This window comes from Hemiscyllium ocellatum, chromosome 29 (genome assembly GCF_020745735.1).
Source record: "Hemiscyllium ocellatum isolate sHemOce1 chromosome 29, sHemOce1.pat.X.cur, whole genome shotgun sequence".
NCBI classification, from domain to species: domain Eukaryota; kingdom Metazoa; phylum Chordata; class Chondrichthyes; order Orectolobiformes; family Hemiscylliidae; genus Hemiscyllium; species Hemiscyllium ocellatum.
In genome coordinates this window covers 24,345,300-24,359,981 of record NC_083429.1, presented here as the reverse complement: position 1 = coordinate 24,359,981, position 14,682 = coordinate 24,345,300, and the positions used below count along the sequence as shown (strand labels likewise).

Sequence of the window (14,682 nt, the reverse complement as noted above, 5' to 3'; positions counted from 1 at the left end):
TTATATTCCATCTGCCACTACTTTGTGCACTCTCCTCGCCTGTCCAAGTCCTTCTACAGCCTACCCACTTCCTTAACACTACCCGTCCCGCCCCCATCTTTGTGTCATGTGCTAACTTAGCAATAATATTGTCAGTTCTTTCATCCAGATCATTAATGTACGACATAAATAATTATGATCCTAATGCTGAGCCCTGCAGAACTCCACTAGTCACTGCCTGTCATCCTGAAAAAGAGCCCATTTATCTCTAATCTCTGCTTCTCTCTCCATGCCAGTACCTTGCTGGGGCAACCTTGCCCCGACACCACCGGCTTTTAGTTAGCAGTTTCCTGAGTAGCACCTTGTCAAAAACCTTCCGAAAATCAAAATAGATTGCGTTCACTGGCTCTCCTTTGTCTAATATGCTCGCTACCTCCTGAAACAATTCTACCAGATCTGTCAGGCATGACCTCCCCTTGACGGTGACGTTCTAACTTAGCCCTAGTTTGCCATGGCTTCCAAGTACTCCGCAATCTCATCCTTAATAATGGATTGTAAAAACCTGTCAGTGACCAAGGTCAGGCTACCAGGCCTATGATTCCCTGTCTTCTGCCTCCCACCCCTCTTAAACAAGGAAACTACTAATAAAAAGGCAGCGTGTCCAGTGGACAGATTTTTTCAAAGATGAGTCACAATGGCTTTATCGAACTTCTGTATTGCAGAATTCTATTAATTTAGTTCAAATCTCCTATATCCAGTAACTTTTGTTGGAATATAGCTTTAAGACAAGCACAGCTATTCTTGACCCCAAATGCCTGTTCACCATGAGTAACTGTATCTTAATTGGGTGGCACTGTGGCTCAGTGCTTACACAATGCTGCCTCACAGTACCAGAGACCTGGGTTTGATCCCAGCCTTGGGCAAATGTTTGTGTGGAGTTTAAACATTCTCCCCATGTCTGAGTGGGTTTCCTCTGGGTGTTCTGGTTTCCTTCCACAGTTCAAAGATGCACAGGTTAGGTGGATTAGCCATGCTAAACTACCCATTGCATCCAGGGATGTGCAGTCTTAGTGGATTAGCCATGGGAAATGCAGGTTTACAGGGATAGGATAGGTCTGCGTGGGATACCCTTCAGAGGGTCAGAGTAGACTCAATGGGCCAAATGACCTGTTTCCACACTTTAAAGATTCTCGCAATCTGTGATAACCAATGGCTTGACTGATGGAAAGATATGCTAATGGTCCTTTATGGACTATGGTTCCTGACCATCTAAGGATGGCTCCCTGCCATTGAGGTTGCATAATAGAGGTTCACTAGACCAATTTCTGTGAGATCAGGATTGTCTTATGAAGAGAGATTGAGGGAACATAGGAACCTCATTGAAACATATACAATTCATACAGAGCATGATTGGTTGCATGTAGATAAGATGTTTCTCCTGGATGGTGAGTGACAAACCAGGGGATACAATCTCAGAGTAAAGTGTTAATCATTTAAAATTAAGATTTGCATAGAAGGTGCTGAATCATTGGAATTCTCTTTCCCAGAGGACAGAGGAAGCTCATTTACAGAACAGATACAAAAAAAAAATAGATTTCCAGAAACTGATGATGTCAAGGGATATGGAGAAAATGCTGGAAAGTGGAGTTGAGGTAGATGACCAGCAGTGATGTCACTGAATGGTGGAGTAGGCTGGATGGATGGAATGGCCAACTCCTGTTCCTATGCTGATAAAGTATTACAGAATTGAGGTAGGCAGATCAACAAAATCCATGATTAAACAAAAATGAAAGGCTGAAGACTCTATATTCATAGGAGTACAGCAAAGGAAAATAGGTCTTAGGCTCAGGACTAAGCTAGTTTAATTATTCCTGATGAAGGGCTTATGCTCGAAACGTCGAATTCTCTATTCCTGAGATGCTGCCTGGCCTGCTGTGCTTTGACCAGCAACACATTTGCAGCTGTGATCTCCAGCATCTGCAGACCTCATTTTTTACCCCTAGTTTAATTATGGGTGTATTTTGCTGTTTAATAAGATCACCACTGATCTGTTGTTGTCTCAGCTCCAATTTTCTGTCTGCTCTCATGAACCCTTAACTCCCTTATCTATAAAAAAAAACTTGACCAACACAAATATGAATACATTCAATGAACCAGCCTCCAGAGATTTCTGGAGCACAGTATTCCACAGACTAATAATCCTCAGAGAAAGAAAAATCTCAGTCTCCAGGTTGAAAACAGGACCTCTTCTTCTGAAACTGTCCTTCAGTTCTAGTTTCTCCTACAAGGCGAACATCCTCTCAGAATCTACTATATCATGTCCCTGCAGCATCTTATATATTAATCAATTGATCAACTTTTCTTATTAAGATAAGGCCTTCATCCTGGATGAGTTTCATAAAACTTTTCTGAACTGCTTCTAACATAATTATAATGCGGAGGTGCTGGTGTTGAAAATCACATGACCCCAGGCTATAGTCCAATAGGTTCATTTGAAAATACAAGCTCTTGGCACACTGCTCCTTCGTCAAGTAGCTTGTATTTTCAAATAAACCTGTTGGACTATAAACTGGTGTCATGTGATTTTCACCTTTTCAAACAAGGAGGCCAACATTGATCACAGTAGCCCGGTCACCAAGGTCCTTTACAGCCGTAATAAAATTTCCTGACCCTTGGATTCCATATCCTTTGCAATAAAAATCTAGATGCACCAATGTCTGCAAAATGATCCAATGTTACAATGTACCAAGATAAGCTTTGGTCATTGGATTCAGCACAGCTCTCTTGACCTGCAATCTTCTTCCCGACCTCTCCGCCCCCACCCACTCTCCGGCCTATCACCCTCACCCTCACCTCCTTCCACCTATCGTATTCCCAGCACCCCTCCCCAAATTCCCCCCTCCCCCTATCTTTTATCTCAGCTTGCTTGGCACACCAGCCTCATTCCTGAAGAAGGGCTTATGCCCGAAACGTCGATTCCCCTGCTCCTCGGATGCTGCCTGGCCTGCTGCGCTTTTCCAGCACACACTTTCCATCTTTGAACTGTGGAAGGAAATCAGAACACCCAGAGGAAACCCACTCAGACATGGGGAGAATGTTTAAACTCCACACAAACATTAGCCTAAGGCTGGAATCAAACCCAGGTCCCTGGTACTGTGAGGCAGCATTGTGTAAGCACTGAGTCACCGTGCCACCCAATTAGGATACAGTTACTCATGGTGAACAGGCATTTGGGGTCAAGAATAGCTGCGTTTGTCTTAAAGCTATATTCCAACAGAAGTTACTGGATATAGGAGATTTGAACTAAATTAATAGAATTCTGTAATACTGAAGTTCGATAAAGCCATTGTGACTAATCTTTGTAAAAATCTGTCCACTGGACACGCTGCCTTTTTATTAGTAGTTTCCTTGTTTAAGAGGGGTGGGAGGCAGAAGACAGGGAATCATAGGCCTGGTAGCCTGACCTTGGTCACTGACAGGATTATTAAGGATGAGATTGCGGAGTACTTGGAAATCATGGCAAACTAGGGCTAAGTTAGAATGGCACCGTCAAGGGGAGGCCATGCCTGACAGATCTGGTAGAATTGTTTCAGGAGGTAGCGAGCATATTAGACAAAGGAGAGCCAGTGAACGCAATCTATTTTGATTTTCGGAAGGTTTTTGACAAGGTGCTACTCAGGAAACTGCTAACTAAAAGCCGGTGGTGTCAGGGCAAGGCTGCCCCAGCAAGGTACTGGCATGGAGAGAGAAGCAGAGATTAGAGATAAATGGGATCTTTTTCAGGATGACAGGGCTCAGCATTAGGATCATAATTATTTATGTCGTACATTAACGATCTGGAAGCACATGACACAAAGATGGGGGCGGGACGGGTAGTGTTAAGGAAGTGGGTAGGCTGTAGAAGGACTTGGACAGGCGAGGAGAGTGCACAAAGTAGTGGCAGATGGAATATAATGTGAGAAAGTGTGTGGTTACACATTTTGGTAGAAAGAACAGATGCGTAGACTATTGTCAAAGTGGGTAAAGGCTTTGGAGATCTGAAGCACAAAAGGACTTGGAAATCCTAGTTCGCAAATCTCTGTCAATCAAATGTTGGCGTGGAGGCAGAGCGGAAGAGTCGGACATCGCACAGAGCTGTGGTAATAGAGGACGCCATAGTGAGAGAAACTGACCGGGGTTTTTGTGGCAGCAGGCGAGACTTAAGGATGGTGTGTTGCCTTCCTGGTGCCAGGGTTAAAGACATCACAGACAGAGTGCAGGACATCCTCAAGGACAAAGGTGAAGATCCAAAGGTGGTGGTACATGTTGGCACAAATTATGTCGGGAAGAAGAGGAGGAACATACTACAGCGGGACTTCGGAGAACTAGGAAGAAGGCTGAAAAATAGGACGTCCAGGGTGGTTATCTCCGGTTTGCTTCCAGTTCCTTGGGCTGGTGAGGCCAGATACAGGGAGATAATGGACTTGAATGTGTGGCTGGGGAACTGGTGCAGGAAGCAAGGATTTAAGTTCTTGGATCACTGCGGTATGTTTTGTGGTAAGCATAAATTATACAAGAGAGACGGTTTGCACCTTAATAGGTTGGGGACCAGCATTCTGGCAGGTGGGTTTGCTATTGCAACACCGCTACATTTAAACTAAGTAGCGGGGGGGGAGGGGACAAACTGGATGTTTAAGAAGGAAATTGAAGGGAAAGTTAGAACAAGGGAAGTCAAGAAAGACAATGGTATCAATGAAGCAGAAAGCTCAAAAAGGGATCATGCTGTAAGGTTGAGTGAAATAGGAGTTGATGGGAAGGGTGAGGGCAGTAACAAATTAAGCATGAGAAATAAGATGGATGAGCTTGGGGCTCTTTTGGAAATTGGCAGATACAATATTGTGGGGATAACTGAGACGTGGCTTCAAGTGGACAGGGCCTGGGAAATGAATATTCAAGGCTACACGTGCTATCGTAAGGACAGACTGACAGGCGGAGGGGGTGGGGTGGTAAGGGATGATATTCAGTCCCTTGCGTGGGGGGACCTAAAATCAGGGGATGTAAAGTCAGTATGGATAGAGCTGAGAAATTCTAAGGGTAACCCTCTTGGGAGTTATCTACAGGCCCCCAAACAGTAGTCTGGATGTCGGATGTAAATTGAATCAGGAGCTGGAATTGGCCTGTCGCAAAGATGTTACTACAGTTATTATGGGGGATTTCAACTCGCAGGTAGACTGGGAGAATCAGGATGGTATTGGATCTCAAGAAAGAGACTTTGTGGAGTGCCTCAGAGATGGATACTTAGAGCAGCTGGTGCTGGAGCCAACCAGGGAGAAGGCAGTTCTGGATCTGGTATTGTGCAACGAACTAGAATTGGTCAGGGACCTCGAAGTGAAGGAGCCATTGGGAAGATCAGTTCATTCCAAAAAGGAAGAAAGGTCCTAGGAGGAGGCATGGGTGGCCGTGGCTGATGAGGGAAGTTAAGAAACATATAAAGTTAAAAGAGAAAAAGTATAACATAGAAAAGATAAGTGGGAAAACGGAGGACTGGGAAGCTTTTAAAGAACAACAGAGGATTACTAAGAAGGAAATACGCAGAGAAAAAAATGAGGTACGAAGGTAAACTGGCCAAAAATATAAAGGAGGATAGTAAAAGCTTTTTTAGGTATGTGAAAAGCAAAAAAAATGGTTAGGACTAAAATTGGGCCCATGAAGACAGAAACAGGGGAATATATTACAGGGAACAAAGAAATGGCAGAAGAATTGAATTGGTACTTCAGATCTGTGTTCACTGGGGAAGACACAAGCAATCTCCCTGGGGTAACAGCGGCTGAAGGCCCTGAACTTAAGGGAATTTATATTTGCCAGGATTTGGTGTTGGAGAGACTGTTAGGTCTGAAGGTTGATAAGTCCCCGGGGCCTGATGGTCTACATCCCAGGGTACTGAAGGAGGTGGCTCCAAAATTGTGGATGTGTTGTGATTATTTTCCAGAGTTCGATAGATTTGGGATCAGTTCCTGCGGATTGGAGGGTGGCTAATGTTATACCACTTTTTAAGAAAGGTGGGAGTGAGAAAGCAGGAAATTATAGACCAGTTAGTCTGACTTCAGTGGTGGGAAAGATGCTGCAGTCTATTATAAAGGATGAAATTACGACACATCTGGATAGTAGTGACAGGATAGGTCAGCATCAGCATGGATTTATGAAGGGGAAATCATGCTTGACTAATCTTCTGGAATTTTTTGAGGATATAACTCTGAAGGTGGACAAGGGAGATCCAGTAGTTGTAGTGTACCTGGACTTTCAGAAAGCTTTTGATAAAGTCCCACATAGGAGGTTAGTGAGCAGAATTAGGGCGCATGGTATTGGGGGCAAAGTACTAACTTGGATTGAAAGTTGGTTGGCTGATAGGAAACAAAGTAGTGATAAACGGCTCCATTTTGGAATGGCAGGCAGTGACCAGTGGGGTACCGCAGGGATCCGTGCTGGGACCGCAGCTTTTTACAATATATATTAATGATATAGAAGATGGTATTAGTAATAAATTAGCAAATTTGCTGATGATACTAAGCTGGGTGGCAGGGTGAAATGTGAGGAGGATGTTAGGAGATTACAGGGTGACCTGGACAGGTTAGATGAGTGGTCAGATGCATGGCAGATGCAGTTCAATGTGGATAAATATATGGTTATTCACTTTGGTGGCAAGAACAGGAAAGCAGATTACTACCTAAATGGAATCAATTTAGGTAAAGTGGCAGTACAAAGAGATCTGTACACCAGTCAATGAAGGTAAGCATGCAGGTACAGCAGGTAGTGAAGAAGGCTAATAGCATGTTGGCCTTCATAACAAGAGGGATTGAGTATAGAAGCAAAGAGGTTCTTCTGCAGCTGTACAGGGCAATGGTGAGCCCACACCTGGAGTATTGTGTGCAGTTCTGGTCTCCAGATTTGAGGAAAGACATTCTGGCTATTGAGGGAGTGCAGCGTAAGTTTACGAGGTCAATTCCTGGAATAGCAGGACTACCTTACGCTGAAAGACTGGAGCGACTGGGCTTGTATACCCTTGCGTTTAGAAGACTGAGAGGGGATTTGATTGAGACATATAAGATTATTAAAGGACTGGACACTCTGGAGGCAGGAAACATGTTTCCGTTGATGGGTGAGTGCCGAACCAGAGGACACAGCTTAAAAATATGGGGTAGACCATTTAGGACAGAGATGAGGAGAAACCTCTTCACCCAGAGAGTGGTGGCTGTGTGGAATGCTCTGCTCCAGAGGGCAGTGGAGGCCCAGTCTCTGGATTCATTTAAGAAAGAGTTGGATAGAGCTCTCAAGGAGAGTGGAATCAAGGGTTATGGAGATAAGGCAGGAACAGGATACTGATTAAGGATGATCAGCCATGATCATATTGAATGGTGGTGCAGGCTCGAAGGGCAGAATGGCCTATTCCTGCACCTATTGTCTATTGTCTTAAGGTTAACACTGAAATTCTGTTGGCAGTTTGGAAGGTAAATGCAATATTAGCACTCATTTCAAGACGGCTAGAGTATGAAAACAGAGGTATACTGCTGAGGCTATATAAGGCTCTGGCCAGACTGCATTTGGAATATTGTGAGCAGTATTGGGCCTTATATCTAAGGAAAGACATGCTGGCATTGGAGGAAGCCCAGAGGAGGTTTACAAGAATGAACCCGAGATGAAAAGCTTGTCTTAGGAGGAGCAGTGGAGGATTCTGGGTCTGTACTCAATGAACTCTAGAAGCATGAAGAGGGATCTCATTGAAATTGACAGAATACTGAGAGGCGTGGATACAGTAGACATGGAGAAAATGTTTCCACGAGTAGGAGACACTAGGATCCGAGGGCACAGACTCAGAGAGATGGAATAACTCTTTAGAACTGAGATGAGGAGAAATTTCTTCAGCCAGATAGTGGTGAATCTGTGGATCCCATTGATGTAGCAGGGCAAGTCATTGAGTGTCTTTAAGACAGAGATAGATAGACTCTTAATTGGTAACGGGATCGAGGATTACAGGGAGAAAGCAGGGGAATGGGGTTGAGAAACATATCAGCCATGGTCGAATAGCAAATCAAATCCGATGGGCCGAATGGCTTAGTTCTGCTCCTATATCTTATGGTCTTTCCTCATAACCAGTCAACTTTCTTTTTCCTTTTCAATTATTTATCCAATTTCCTTTTGCAAGTTATTACTAAATCTGCTTCCACTGCCCTGAAAGGCAATGCATTGTACCACTTGCTGTGTAAAAAGTTCTCATTATTCCTGTTTTGTTAATTATTTTAAATCAGTGCAACCACACTTCTGCCAGTAGAAACAGTCTCTCCTTATTTACATCAAAACCTCTCGTGATTTTTAACATCTCTATTAAATTCGCCTATAACTTTCTCGGCACTTGGGAGAGAAATCCCAGCTTCTCCAGGCATTCTACACAACTCGCATTTGTCATTCCTGTGTCTGAGAGACCATTCATGGATAACTGTTATCAATGCACTGTTGCTTATGGCAATCAAATTTACTTCACATGGTCTATCGCTATGAAAGGCCTTGCCACACTGAAGGATAAAATGCTAGACTTTCTCAAACAGCCAGCAGTCTCTGGTCCACTGGGGTTTTTTTCCTTTTTACAAATCTGAAACTTGGGGACTTTTCCAAAAAAAAGCAAAAAGGGAATCAATAAATGGGAATATCAAAAGCGGTTTTGATCCCACACACAGCATGACATCAGGAGAGAGAAAATGTACACATCTACTTTGAAAGCATGCACCATTTCCCTGATCCCCTTCAGGCTTCAGTCATTGTTACAGAACCCCCTGGGAAGGGAGATTATAAAAAGAACATGAACTGAGTGTTAGTGCATTCCCGGGAACATCAGCAACACAACATCCAAGTCCACCGGGGCACATACCGACAGCAAGTAACTGCCACACTCAGAGAAACCCATGCTCTCAGAGGACAGGAGGGAGCAGACAAGGTCAAATGCAAAATGTTAAAGTGCCTCTGGGGCTGTCTCATATTTAGCTACAGTACACTATTCTGTCTCCTCACAGAGAAAACAAGCAAAACAAAACACAATGGCTCTGGGCTAAATCATGGCTTGTTTTGATCTGCAATAATTCTCCACGGTCATTTATTGGCATATAACAGAGATGGTGAATCAAAAACACAGATAAAGCCAAAGTAAACTGAGTAACTGAGATCATTCAAATAATCAAAATGAACAGCATCTGTGGTAAGAGAAACAAGAGGTGATATTTCAAGCCCAATATGACCCTTCCTTCGAAATATTGTCTGCTCTAAAGACTAGATTCAAACTGTTTCTCTCTCCACAGATGCTCATAAATCTGTTGAGTTTCTCCAGTACTTGCTGTTTTTACTTCAGACTTCCAGCATCCACAATGCTTTACTTTTAATTGAAGTTAACCTTTATTTACTGCTGTCAGCCACCCATTCCAACCTTGTCCTTCATCATCTGGCTGACGTACAGAAAAAGAAAGAGAAACTGTAAAAAGCACATTTTACAACCTTAGAATGTCCCAAAGCACTTTATAGTCAGTGAATTCCTTTTGAAGTTCAGTTACTGTTGTAATATTAGGAAGGACTGTGTATCGTTCCATCATTTGGTGGGGAGAGGAGGAGGTCTGGCTCAGTGCCAACAGTTTGCTAAGTGGCTACTCTTCTGATGTCAGCTTACTCAGCAAGTATCAATAGAACACACCATCAGTGGGATCCTTATCTTCCCCCTTAACTGACAATCTGCTCAGTTACACATGTGCAAGAAAGGGTGACTTGCTCAGTTTTTGTGATTGATCACGTTATTATTGTGCCTGTAGGAGGTAACAGCAGCTCAGGCCAACTATATGCACTGCAGAATAGGCTGCAAATGGTGGTAATATAAGTATCACAAAGGTAAGACACTGCAGAAGCCAAAGAGGGTCGTAAATAAGTAATCCCTTAAAGGATTAAGAGTGAACGTCACATGAACCTGCAGAGCATTATATTCTTTAAAATCTATCTTAACCTGAGTGATCAAAAAGTAAGTACAGGTCGAGCTCCAGAGAAGAAATGCCATATTATCCCACTGTCAACTAGATTTATATTGGATAGCAGTGGGTATTATGAGATACCAACAGATTACTGATTTCCCACAATGGTCGAATGTCAGCACATTCATTTAAAATTCTACGTGTTCACACAAGGCATCCTCTGAATGCTTTACGTGGCCTGAATAATATCACCTATTGGTGCCAATTCATTGCTCCGTAGGACAGCCTTATACTGTGACATCAGCGGCATAAGAAATTGACAAGACCACCCAAATATAGTGAATATACACTCACTGTAGTTGCTAGAGAGATTTCTATCTGAAGTACAGATTGCAGTGATTGATATCAGATGGCAGAAACCCAGTTGCTACTGTGGTATAGAATACATAGGCTTTGATAGAAATATTTCCTGGGGCTTTCAATTTTGGTAAGGATCAGTTTTTGATCACTTGTCTACCATACGTCTTGCCCCTTCCATCCAATTTTCTTTACCATTGAAGACTGTTTTTGTAGCCTTCCTGAAGTTGAATGTTTCTCCCCACTGGTGGTAATTTGAACCAAATGCTGTGTTATGGTAGGAAAAAGTGAAGTCTGCAGATGCTGGAGATCAGAGTCGAGAGGGTGTTGCTGGAAAAGCACAGCAGGTCAGGCAGAATCCTGATGAAGGGCTCCGGCCCAAAACGTCAATTCTCCTGCTCCTCGGATGCTGCCTGACCTGCTGTGCTTCTCCAGCAACACACTCGCGACTGCTGGGGTACGGTGCCAGGCAAAGAGGGAAGTAGAGAGTGAGGGATGGTGGGCAGGGAGAGGAAAGAGATCTGAACTATAGGGGTTGAGGGATTAAGCTGGTTTTACACACTTCCCAATATCACTTGCCAATATAACAAATATAAATCCGGTGAGATGCAAAACAGAGAAACAGGAACTAGGAACATTTGGCTATTCATCCCTTTGAGTCACCTATGCCATTCAATATAATCATGGCTGATCCTCTCTCTCAATGCAAAATTCCTCCCACTTTCCCTCCCCAAGATGCCTTTAACATCTCAAAAAAATTCTCAGTTTCTTGGATGTAGGAAACTGGTGTTGCATCTGACTCCATGAGCATCTGGAATAATAGGTTAGGTGAAAATGACAATTATGAGTTTGACTTACTGCATGTCACAAGGGAATAATTCATGCTGTATGTCAGTCACTACCAACCAGTAGACTGCTGTTTATTGCCATTTGCAAACCATTTTAAATAACTCAGGGAACGGGGTGGGGGCGATCTATGAACACAAACCCATCAACACCTCGCCTGCTTGTAAAGCTCATTGTCAACTGAACCATTAATCAGCTGTGACTGAAAGAACTCTAGGCACACAGTGGAAAATAGGAAATAATCTTGAACAACATAGAAGGAATGCCACTAGTTAGATGCTGTTCTGTGGTAGCATTAAATGAGAAAATTGAGAACATATGCCTACGAGTTTGAACAGATAAAAGAAAGTTGGCACAAAACTCAGGAACGTGGTTGGTGGAGAGTGGATACTCTGTACAAAGTTATAGCCTCAAAGAAACACAGTTGTTCAAATAATAACATGCATAACCATAATGGTCTATTAAAGGCATGGAGCTGCTCCCAGATCTCAGAATGGTGAATGAATCAAGCAAGTGAACTATAATGGAATATAATTGGGAACCCTGCTATGAACATGAGGAATCATTTATTTTATCTGGTGAAGGGATCTTTCCAAATGCCTTTTCTTTGCTAGTCCTGAACACAAACACCAATGAGCCAGCAAGTTGGAAGCAAGAAACAGCATATTATAAGACATTTAGAGATAACTTTGCCTCACCATGATCTTGGTCCCGTATTATATCCCAGTCAATGGTACTTTTGAAACTTCAGCAAGAAGTAGACAATTTATAAGAACCCTGAGCAGCTCAACCTATAGCACTGAAGATCAACCTGTATTATTTCATTAATATCACAACAGGAAAGACTGAAAACTCAGCAGTTAGGGGACACCTTTTTGATTTGATTTATTACTGTCACGTGTACCTAGGTACAGCGAAAGGCTTTGTTCTGCAGGCAGTACAGGTAGATCATACTATACAAAGTACATAAGGACAAAAGAACAGAGCATGGAAAACAGAGAAGGTGAACAATGAATGAGATCCTGCAGGCAGATGGCAAGCATATTATATGCTGTTGTTTCACATCTCCTTGTTCAGGAAACGACCTCAAACCAGAGGTACAATCCAGTTTAAATACTTTGTCAGGTCAGCTTCAAAACAGAGACCATTCAGGTCTGCATATCTCATCCTAACAGAACTTCCAAGGAAGACAAATGAGTTGTTGAGAAAAATCCAAATTCAAGCCTCTTAACCTTCATGAAACGCAACTTAATATGGGAAGTGGGTAGCTCATAGCCCTGTCATGAAATCCACTCCAAGTCATATGGCAGAATTTGATGCTCTCCCTGTAGGGAGTTCACTGGTGACAGTTATTAATAAATAAATAGTATGCATTGATTATAATAGATTAAACCCTGTTTGAACACCTTCATCTGGGCAGGGAAAGTCACTGGGTAAATGATAATCACTGTTGGGTTACTTGTGGGTTTTAAGGTTGGGATCCCTTGATCATATACATGATCTCTAACCCTGAGCAGGGCAGGGCAGTTGCCTTCCTCCCACCAATACACGGTTTATCTTGACTTGGAAATATATCACTAACCCTTTAGTGTCTTTGGGTCAAAATTCTGGAACTCCCCTCCTAACAGTACCCAAGACATAATGACACCATCAAGAAGGCAGTTCATACCACCTTCCCCAGGACAATACATTTTGGCCCAGTCAGTGACGCCAACATCCCGTGAATGCGTACATTTTTTTAAAAAATTCATTACTTTGTTGAGTGGTCTGCTATTCGAAAGAAGGGGGGCCTGCTGAGTGTCAGACCCCCGCCCACCCAATCTTGGTGCAAATGGTGAGGGGCCCAGGTAATGGCATTTTAAAATAGCAGCGTTGCTCCAGCAAGGGGCAACGCTGGCCTTGCCAGTCAGTGGGAAGACCCCCTTCATCACGATAAATTCAACCCAAACAGCCATTCATGGTGATCATATAAAAATGGCCTCACTGACAATTATAGTCGTCCTAAACAGGGCTCAGAGCAAAATCGATTCATCTTGAGACAATAGCATGTACCCATCTTTCATGATTATGAGAATCAATAGGGCCATAACAACCAATTTCAGGAACATGACCATCACTCAAAGGTCCTGAGAAAAGTCACCAATTGTACAATATAGTACTGACCCTGGGAGGTAAAACTCATTCCTGGTTTGGAATTGGCTACAGGCAGACTTCATTCAGATTGAGACAAAGAAAAATCAGGAATTAGACATTGGGGTTATCCTTGGCCATTAAAATTGAACAATCCATTTCATTTTTAGACTTCCACAATAATGCACACAAGGTAGACCATTCTGATAGCTCTGGTAGTCTAGTAAAATCCTGAGCCATTATCAAAACTGACAAAAAGGATGGAAAAAACACATGAACTGGAGATTCTCTATATATTGAAAACAAAGAATGCTGGAAATACTCTGCAGAAACAGACAGTTGGTCTTTTTGGTTGCAGACCTTTGGTCAGAACTGGCCAAAGTTAGAGATCGAACAGATTTTTAAGTAAGTACAGAGAAAGGAAAAGTGGGGAGGGAAGTTAAAACAAACGGGAAGGTCTGTGATTGAGTGGAGGGCGAGCGAGATTACATTTTGTAGAGTATAGGAGATCAAGGATAGAGAGGTGAGAATGAGGTTTGGACAGAGATTGACAACAGCAACTGACCAAAAGCACAGATTCGTGCTGATCAAATGTGTTCTCTAAATCAGGTCACCATTCTATTCACGCCCAGTTTAAATGAGACGCATATTATTAAATTGAAGCAAACACAGGTAGATTACTGTTTCAACCTCTGGGAAGTGTCGGGGGGCCTGAATACTGGAAGGAAGGAGGTGAATGAACCACGTATTACATCTCCTGCACTTATACATGAAGGTGTTGTGTAATAAGAGAGTGATTGAAGAATAAAATGGTTTGGAATGGAGGAATATTCCTTTTGGAATTCTGAAAGGAGAGCAGAGGAAATGTATGTTTGCTGGAGGAATCATGCAGGCAATGGTAGGTGACCATCCACTGAATGTGAAGTCTGGCGGGTGAGGACAAAGAGAAGCCTATCATAGTTCTGAGGGGTGGGGGAGGGAAAAGAGTGCAGGATATAGGCAGCTACAGTTCAACATCATTATCTACCAGGATGACAGGGAATCCTCAGAAGGAAAATTGAAGATGCAGGAGATTCTAGTGAAGGTCAGATTGTGAAAACAGATTTGGTGGAGATGAGGAAACTGCAAAAATGCAATTCAGTCCTTCCAGTGAGTGGGGTGCCAGGAAACGTAATCAAGATAGCTCCTACTACCAACTTGCTTTGTTTCTTCTAACATTTAAACATGGGTCTCTTTAAGACAATGAAATCTAAGTGTTCTTACAGAAATTCATAGACATATATCAAGAGGCTGTATGCATTCAGCTTCTGGCTTTGTATTTTACACATTATACAAGACTTGCACCAGAGTCATCAGTTTGTAAAGTATAGATTATAGCAAGCATTGGCATCCA

At 42.8% G+C, this 14,682-nt stretch overlaps 1 protein-coding gene across 9 annotated transcripts in view; it reads right to left on the bottom strand.

Annotated features, from left to right (window-relative positions):
- Positions 1-14,682, bottom strand: part of pknox2 (pbx/knotted 1 homeobox 2) — a 439,080-nt gene that overhangs the window by 109,506 nt on the left and 314,892 nt on the right. The window lies entirely within an intron of this gene.